The following is an 8,357-nucleotide window of genomic DNA, read 5'->3' on the forward strand; positions in this document are numbered from 1 at the left end:
GTTCCGTTATATAATTACTACCTAATTATAGTATTAATATAGAAAGTTAAATAATATGCCACTAAAAGCAGCCACTATAACGCTATTAACGGCGGCAACTACTTTAAGGTTAGGTAACGACACCAGTATAGCAGACACTAACTTACAGCAACCTGTAACGGTTGGATAACTATAAGAGATAGTCGACCAGTTAACAGAAAATAATGTGACGTTGGAAAATAGGATTAATGGGATAGGCGCAGTAAAGGTTAAGTTACTATTAATTAAAAGGTACTTAGGAGAAAGATTAAAGCTTAAAGGATTCCTTATATAAATACACTTTAAGGTAATACAGGAAGGAGTAAAGCTAGCAACACCTATAGATCAAATAGCCTATATAGGACTATTCTTAACAGAAAGAGCACTTAAATGGTTTAAGCCTTACCTTATAGAGATATAAGCAAATAGCATAACGACCACCAACTAAGAGGTACAGTTTATATTCTTAAGCTAGAATGGATTCGTAGAGCGACTTATATAAATATTTAGAGACCTAGAGGCAGTAACTACGGCGGAAAGAAAACTCTAAGATATTACGCAATAAACCTTAGTAATTAAGTATACAACACAGTTCCAGACGTTAGCAACGTAAGTAGAGTGGAATAATAGGGCGCTTATGGCACAGTATAAATAAGGACTTAAGGCTAAAGTCTAGGATATAATTATTCTGATAGAAGATGCGGACACCCTAAGGGAACTAATAGATTAGGCGATTAAGATTAATAATTAGATCTACTAAAGGGAATAGGCTAAGAGAGGTTAGGATAGAGTTTTATAGTTATATAAGGCGTAGAGTACGTAATAATAAAAGCTAAGTTAGAAACTATAGTATAGCGCAAAGCTAATGGACCTAAGTAGTACTAAAGAAGCCTATAAGAGATAGAGTAAGAACCCATAGAAACCTAGAGGATAAGGATTAAGTAATTAAAGGTCTAGGGAGCAGAGGCCAAATCAGGGATCTTAATAGCAGAAGACATTTAGGCGGACTCTATAGCAAGAAAAATGGTTTAAAGAGGGAGCTTACATAAATTGCGGAAAATAGGGTTATTATATTAGAGACTGTAAAAGTGGGCAGAGTTACCACGTAGTAAAAGGTATAAGACTAGCAGACGATATATACGTACAGAGGGACGATAATATACTGCGAGGAACAAAAGAATGTTTAATTAGAAGTTTTACGTTTTATTACAACAACATATACCAAATTTATAAAGACGCTAAGTATAGCGCAAGCTATTAGCTATAAGAGCTAGTACCTATAGAATATAGAGGAACTAATGAACTAGTTCACAGATCGGACATTAAGGACAATAAATTCGACGTAGGTGAAACATTCCGTAACAATAAGGCAACAAGAGCGGGTTACTAGAAACACACAGCTATTAAAAATATTATACCAGAGGTAAAGGATGATTCCACTATAGAACAGGGAACATTAGTAGGGATTAAGACCCCACTAGACACGATATCTATCGCTTTATAAGACGCAAGAGAAGTAGGACAGCGAACCACTTCGGCACTTAATAAAGGCAAAAGGCCAAAGGCTTAAGATTCTTAAGACGAGATAAGAGACAACTAAGATTCTTAAAACGAGATAAGGCAAGCTTAAGGACCTATAATAGACGATAACTAATAGAGCAGAGCAATGGCTTAGTTTAGTAATATACGAATAAGCTTAGGACGAAGTTTCCTAAAGGCATAAGATTCTTAAGACGAGATAAGTGAGATTTAAGACTCTTAAGACGAGATAAGAACACTAAGTAAGCCTAGTTAGACTAAGGCTAAAGCAAAGCTTAAGATAAAAGTAAGCTCAGGATTAAGAATCTAAAAGGGTTAAGAATTTAGAGTGCGAATTAGGACACCTATAAGTAAGAGGTAAGGAGCTTCTTTATAGATTAGAGAATCTACAGCATAAATAGTAATTAGACTGGGAGACAAATATATAGACCTAAAAGAATTACTAGTAGAACACATTATTCGAACTAAAGATTAAAAAGTTAATACTAGGATTAAGAAGTAAGAGAACTTTAAGGATTAGAGCGTAAGACGCAAACTAAAAAAAACTATAGAAGAGTTTAGGCAAAGAATTATTACATAGCAAGAACAGAAACTAGATAAGAGATCTAGTATATTAGGACGTATAAAGGATAGAGCACTAGTATAAAGAATTACTAATAGGCCTAGGGCAGGTATACTAAGAGCTAAGTAGCTTACTAAACTGGAAGACGAAGAGGATCTAGGAATTCTAACTAGGTTTGAAGAATAATATATAAAAGGCTGTTATAATATAGTAATAAAAAGATACTTCCTTACGGATAAGCCGTATATACTTTAGCAGCTATACCAAAAGTGGTATAGGCAAAGGCATAATGATAAGTAGGAAGATTTCTATATATAGTTGGATGAAAAAGTTATCTAAGACCACCCAATTATAGAGAAGGCCATAACGCACATTAAAGGAGCTTTAATTATAACGTTAAAGGATCTAGAGGAACAATTAGAGGACTAAAAAAGTAAGAGACGCATCTTAGTACCTGCGAATAAAGTCGCAACGTTTAGATTAGTACGATAAAGGTTTAAACTTAAGGATAAAGACGAGTTAAGAGTTAACCTAAAGCATTTAGCATACTATACATTATCATAGATCGCGTGTATAGACGATATATACGAGATGCATAAGAATCCAAAGGAAAAGAATTGGAAATACCCTATAAGGATATACTGGATAATAGATAAGTAATAGTATAGGAATGCTAAATATATATATAGATAGCATCTAGTAGAGGTTTAAGAGGAAGGAAGCTTAGTACTTTAACTAAAAAGATTCCTTATGGAAGAATGCTTAGACGGACAATAGTAGTGGGAATACTTAGAGAACACGTATCTATAGTATATTAAAGATAAGAAGCGAACTAGGTATTAGCTAAAGAGCGAGCTAAGTGCAATAGAATTAAGCAGCTAATAGTTAGGAAAAGTAAAGGCCTATGGGATTAAAGGGAGCTAGTAGTAGAGCCTTAGACCCTTAAAGGAATTTAAGGACAATACCTAAATTTACGAGTTAATTGGTAAGATTAGTAGTTTAAAGCGCTAATAGATAGTAGAGTAACGCGAAACTATATTTTACTAGTAGTAGTTAAGAGAATGGGATTACCTTATAGACAGAAGGAGGAATTTTACCTATTAGTAATAATTTTAGGAGATCTAATAGCCTATAGAGGAGGTATTATTAATCTTAAAACAGGACCTATTTAGATAACTATTAAAGGAAGACAAATTAAGATGTCTTTTAATATCCTACCATTAGAACAGGACGAGGCAGTACTAAAAATGCCTTAGTTATAGGAATATAATCTAAAGATTAATTGGATTACAGGTTAAGTTAATATTAGGGATACTTAATGCCGCAAAATATAATAATAAGCCAAGTTAGTATAGTACTAAGTCGGAGTAATATATAAAGAAACTAAGTGAGGCTTAAGTTATATACTAAAAAGATACTATAAGTATGGTAAGAAACTATGGTCACTAGAAAGTAAGAAGCTATTAGAGTATATAGTATAGGACTATAAGATAGAATTAGAACTAGAAATAAGTTTAAAGTTCTTTCTAATCTATAAGCTTACTAAAGAGGAAGGTAGAGTACTAAAGGAGTTTATCTAGGAAAACCTATAAAAGGGATATATTAGACCATCGCAGTCATTAGTGGGATATCTAGTACTATTTATACTAAAGAAGAATAGTAAACTAAGGCTATATATTAACTATAGACAGTTAAATAGCATTACTAGGAAGGATAGGTATCCTTTACCTTTAATTAGCAAAATCTAAGATAGGATAAGTAATGCGCAAATCTTTATAAAGATAGATCTGAGATGGGCGTACTATTAGATTAGGATTAAGGAAGGTGACGAATAAAAGGCAGCCTTTAGATTAAAGGAAGGACTATATAAACTATTAGTTATATAATTTGGGCTTATAAATGTACTAGCAATGTTCCAAAAGCGTATTAATAATGTATTAGGAGAGCACTTAGATAAATTTGTTATAGTATACCTTAATAATATTATTATCTACTTAATAACTAAGGAAAAATATGGGGAACACGTTAAATAGGTCTTAAAGAGACTATAAAAAGAATAAATGCTAGTAGTAATTAAGAAATACAAGTTCTTTACTAGGAAGACTAATTTTATTAGATTTATTATTAAACTAGGCTAACTTAGTATAGATCTAAAGAAGATTAAGGCTATAGTAAATTAGTAAGAACTAGAGAACATTATATAATTAAGATTGTTCCTAGGGTTTTGCAATTACTATAGAAGGTTTATAGCGCAATAGTTAAAGAACATTAAGCCATTTACGTAATTAATAAAGAAAGAAGAACTATAGGCATAGGGAAAGAAATAAAGAGAACTCTTTAGGAAAGTTAAAGAGTTGTTTACCTAAGAGCTAGTTCTTAAGATCTATTAACTAGGTCTAAAGACGGTTGTAAAGATAAATATATTAAACTATATACTAGGGGCATGCTTTATATAGAAATATTAAGATAAATGGCACCTAGTAGCATACTATAGTTAAAAGATAATACCACTAGAGTTAAACTATAATATCTATAACAAGGAGTTATTAGGTATAGTTATAGTATTAAAGGAATAGAGAGCATTCTTATAAGGTATAGAGAAACTATTTATGGTTAAGATAGATTATAAGAACCTAATAGGATTCCTAATAACGAAGAAACTTAACTAAAGATAGGTTAGATGGGCAGAGATGCTTACAAAATACCATTTTAAGATTTAGTATACTAAGGGTACAGATAATACGCGGGCAGACGCTTTAAGCTATAAAGCTAAACTATAAAATAACGGGAAGCCATTAGGGGCTTTACTGCGAAAAGATATAAACGGATTAATTAGGTATAATTATCCAAAAATTATAGCGATTTAGAAAAATAATAAGTTAGAGAAAGTTTATAAGATACCAGAAAGCTTTTAGGCATAGAAAATTCTAAAAGCACAGCTAAAAGATCTATAGGTGGATATATACGAAAATTAAGAAGCGTAGTATATCCTAAAAAGCATAGCAAAGTAGTTCGTAAAGGACTTTTATAAGGGATTAACTTAAGGGCACAATAGTGCTACAGGCTTAGTGTTAAGACTCTAGGAGGAGTATATTATTAATAGAATCTAGGGCTTAGCGCGAAAAGTTATAAAAGAATATTTAGATTACTAAAGGAATAAACTAATAAGGCATAAGCTATATGGAGGGCTACAACCTATTAAAATACCAGAGAGACTATAAGAGGTTATATTATAGGACTTTATTATTAAGTTATTAAAATTAAGAGATCCTATTACCGGATAAGATTATAACGCGATCTTAGTAATAGTAGATAAGCTTATAAAGTGGGAATACTTTATAGCATACACAGAAGAAATCTCAGCAGAAAATGTCGCTAGAATCTATATTAAAGAAGTGTTTGTAAGATATAGAGCACTAACTAAAATTATATTAAATAGAGATTTAAGATTTATAGTAGCATTCTAGGAGGTATTCTTAGCGGAGTAAGGAGTTAGAGCAGTAACTTCTATTATATATTATCCGCAGACAGACGGTTAAACGGAAAGATTAAATTAGACACTAGAACAGTATCTAAGGCATTATATTAATTATATACAGAATAATTAGGTATCGCTATTACTAGTTATATAGTTTGCATATAATACAACACCTTAAGAAGGAATAGGCATATTACTATTTAAGGCAAATTATGGATATAAGCTAAGGATATTATTATTACTATAATAAGTAAAGAAAACAAGTAGCATAGCTAAAGAAAGAATAAAGACGTTAATAAATCTTTATATAAACCTTATGGAATTAGTAAAGAAAGTATAANANAGAATAAAAAAGTACTANAANNCTAAGAGATNTAAGGGACTAGATCTTAAGGAGGGAGATAAAGTATAGCTACTATATAAAAATTTTAAGAGTTAATAACTAAGTAAGAAGTTAAACCACGTTAGACTAGGACCTTTTAAAATTACGTAAAGAATTTTACTAGTTATATTTAAGTTAAACCTACTAGCCAAAATAAAGATCTACCCTATATAGTATATTATAATGCTAGAGCCAGTATATAGGAATGTTAAGCTATTGGTTTATAAAGCAGACACGTATAGAGGATAGAAAGAAGACAAATAGTAAGTTTCGAAGATCGTTAGTTATAAGGATATTAACAATAAAATATAGTACGAGGTTAAGTAAATAGGCTACACTAAGACTACCTAGGAGCTACTAGAGAATTTAAAGAATACTATAGGAAAGGTATAGGAGTATCGGAAGAGATTAGGTTAGGCAGCATTAAAAAAAAAATTGCTAAAAAATGAGTTACCTAAGGGGGACCTAGGAAGAGCAGTTGCCGAGCTACTTAAATCTATTTCCTTCTCTGTTGGAAAAGAATCCGTTCTTTTATTACTAAGTTCCTATAAACCTTATTCCACAAGTTTCTACTCCTTAGAACGCACCTTCTTATAAACCTTCTTAAGGCGAAGTAGATAAGTAGACGCCGCGATGTAAGTATCTAGGGCCTTCTGTTCCGCATCCTAAGAACATTCTAACTTAGTAAGGGCTTAAGACAGTTTACTATCTAGCCGCGTAGTAGTAGATTAAATATAAGACCCTAAGACAAATTAATTAGGGAACTAGACAACTATTAAGAGTAATAGGTCGCGTATATTTAGTATTAGAGGTAAAGCGAACGTCACAGGACAAACGAATATTTGCTTTAGTGCACTTTAAGTAAAAGGACGGTTATTGTAAAGATAGGTTTGCTAACGTAATATAAACCAACCCCTCTTTCGAGCAGCGAGAACATAAAGACGGTATAATCTCACTAAGAGATAATATCGCAGTAATAGTGCGGGCACGACGTTGGGCGTTTAAAGAAGAAATTGCTTTAGGTATAATAAGTAACGATATTAACTAAATTAATTAAACGGATATTATACCTCTAGTAAACGACTTAGAGATATTAGGAATCTTTAAAGACAAAGATAAAAAGGAGGGAGATAGTATTACGGACGCTTTAAGTACAATATTATAACTACTTAGGGAAGAGTTGGAAGAAGCTAGTTAGTTAATTTAAGCACGGTCTAAAATAGAGCCGGTAGAACCATATAACGAGGAATAGTAACTAAGGTTATATAATATGCTACGTATTAAATAAAAGGGACGAAAGGAACTTACGTACTTTATATATAAGACGTATATTACGTATAAGAAGGATTTTATAGGAGTACGGTTATATATTTAAGGACCCTTAGTCCCTACCTAGATAGTTCCTTCCTTNTAGTAATTCTNAGAATATAATTAGAGTTAATCTATTAGGCAACCACTCCACTAGTTATTATTACGTTGTTAACTTTTATACTTGCATTTCCTACACACCTAGCCTAATAGCGAGCCCACCGTAGTTCTTACTATAAGGTTCCGTTACATCCGTTACATAATTACTATCTGGTTATAGTATTAAATATAGAAAGTTAAATAACATGCCACTAAAAGCAGCAGCCATGACGGCGTCCACAGCGGCGACTACCTTAAGATTAGGTAATAATACTAGTATAGCAGATACTAACTCGCAACTAGTTACTATTAGACAGCTTTAGGAAATAGTTAATTAATTAACGGACAATAATAGAATACTTAAAGAAAGGATCGCTGGGATTAGAGCAGTTAAGGTTAAGTTACCCTTAATTAAGTAATTCTTAGGGGAGAAGTTAAAACTTAAGGGATTTCTTACGTAAATGCACTTTAAGGTCACGTAAGAAGGAGTTAAACTAGGAACGCCTATAAATTAAGTCGCTTATATAGGATTATTCTTAATAGGAAGGGCACTTAAGTAGTTTAAACCTTACCTTATAGAGGTATAAGAGTATAGTATTACGACTACTAACTAGGAGGTACGGTATATGTTCTTAAGTTAGAACGGGTTCGCGGAATAATTAACACAAATGTTTAAAGATCTAGAGGCAACCACTATAGTAAAAAGAAAGCTTTAAAACCTAGTATAGAGAACTTTAGCAATTAAGTACACGATATAGTTTTAAACATTAGCCATATAGGTTAAATGGAATAATAAGGCGCTAATAGTATAGTATAAGTAAGGACTTAAGGCGAAAGTCTAGGACGTAATTATCCTGATAAAAAATGCGGAAACTCTTAGAGATTTAATTAATTAAGCAATTAAGATCAATAATAGGATCTATTAAAGAGAATAGACTAAGAGGGGTTAGAATAGAGTTCTATAGTTGTAT

The sequence above is a fragment of the Cenococcum geophilum genome (genome assembly GCF_001692895.1).
Source record: "Cenococcum geophilum 1.58 unplaced genomic scaffold K441scaffold_87, whole genome shotgun sequence".
NCBI classification, from domain to species: domain Eukaryota; kingdom Fungi; phylum Ascomycota; class Dothideomycetes; order Gloniales; family Gloniaceae; genus Cenococcum; species Cenococcum geophilum.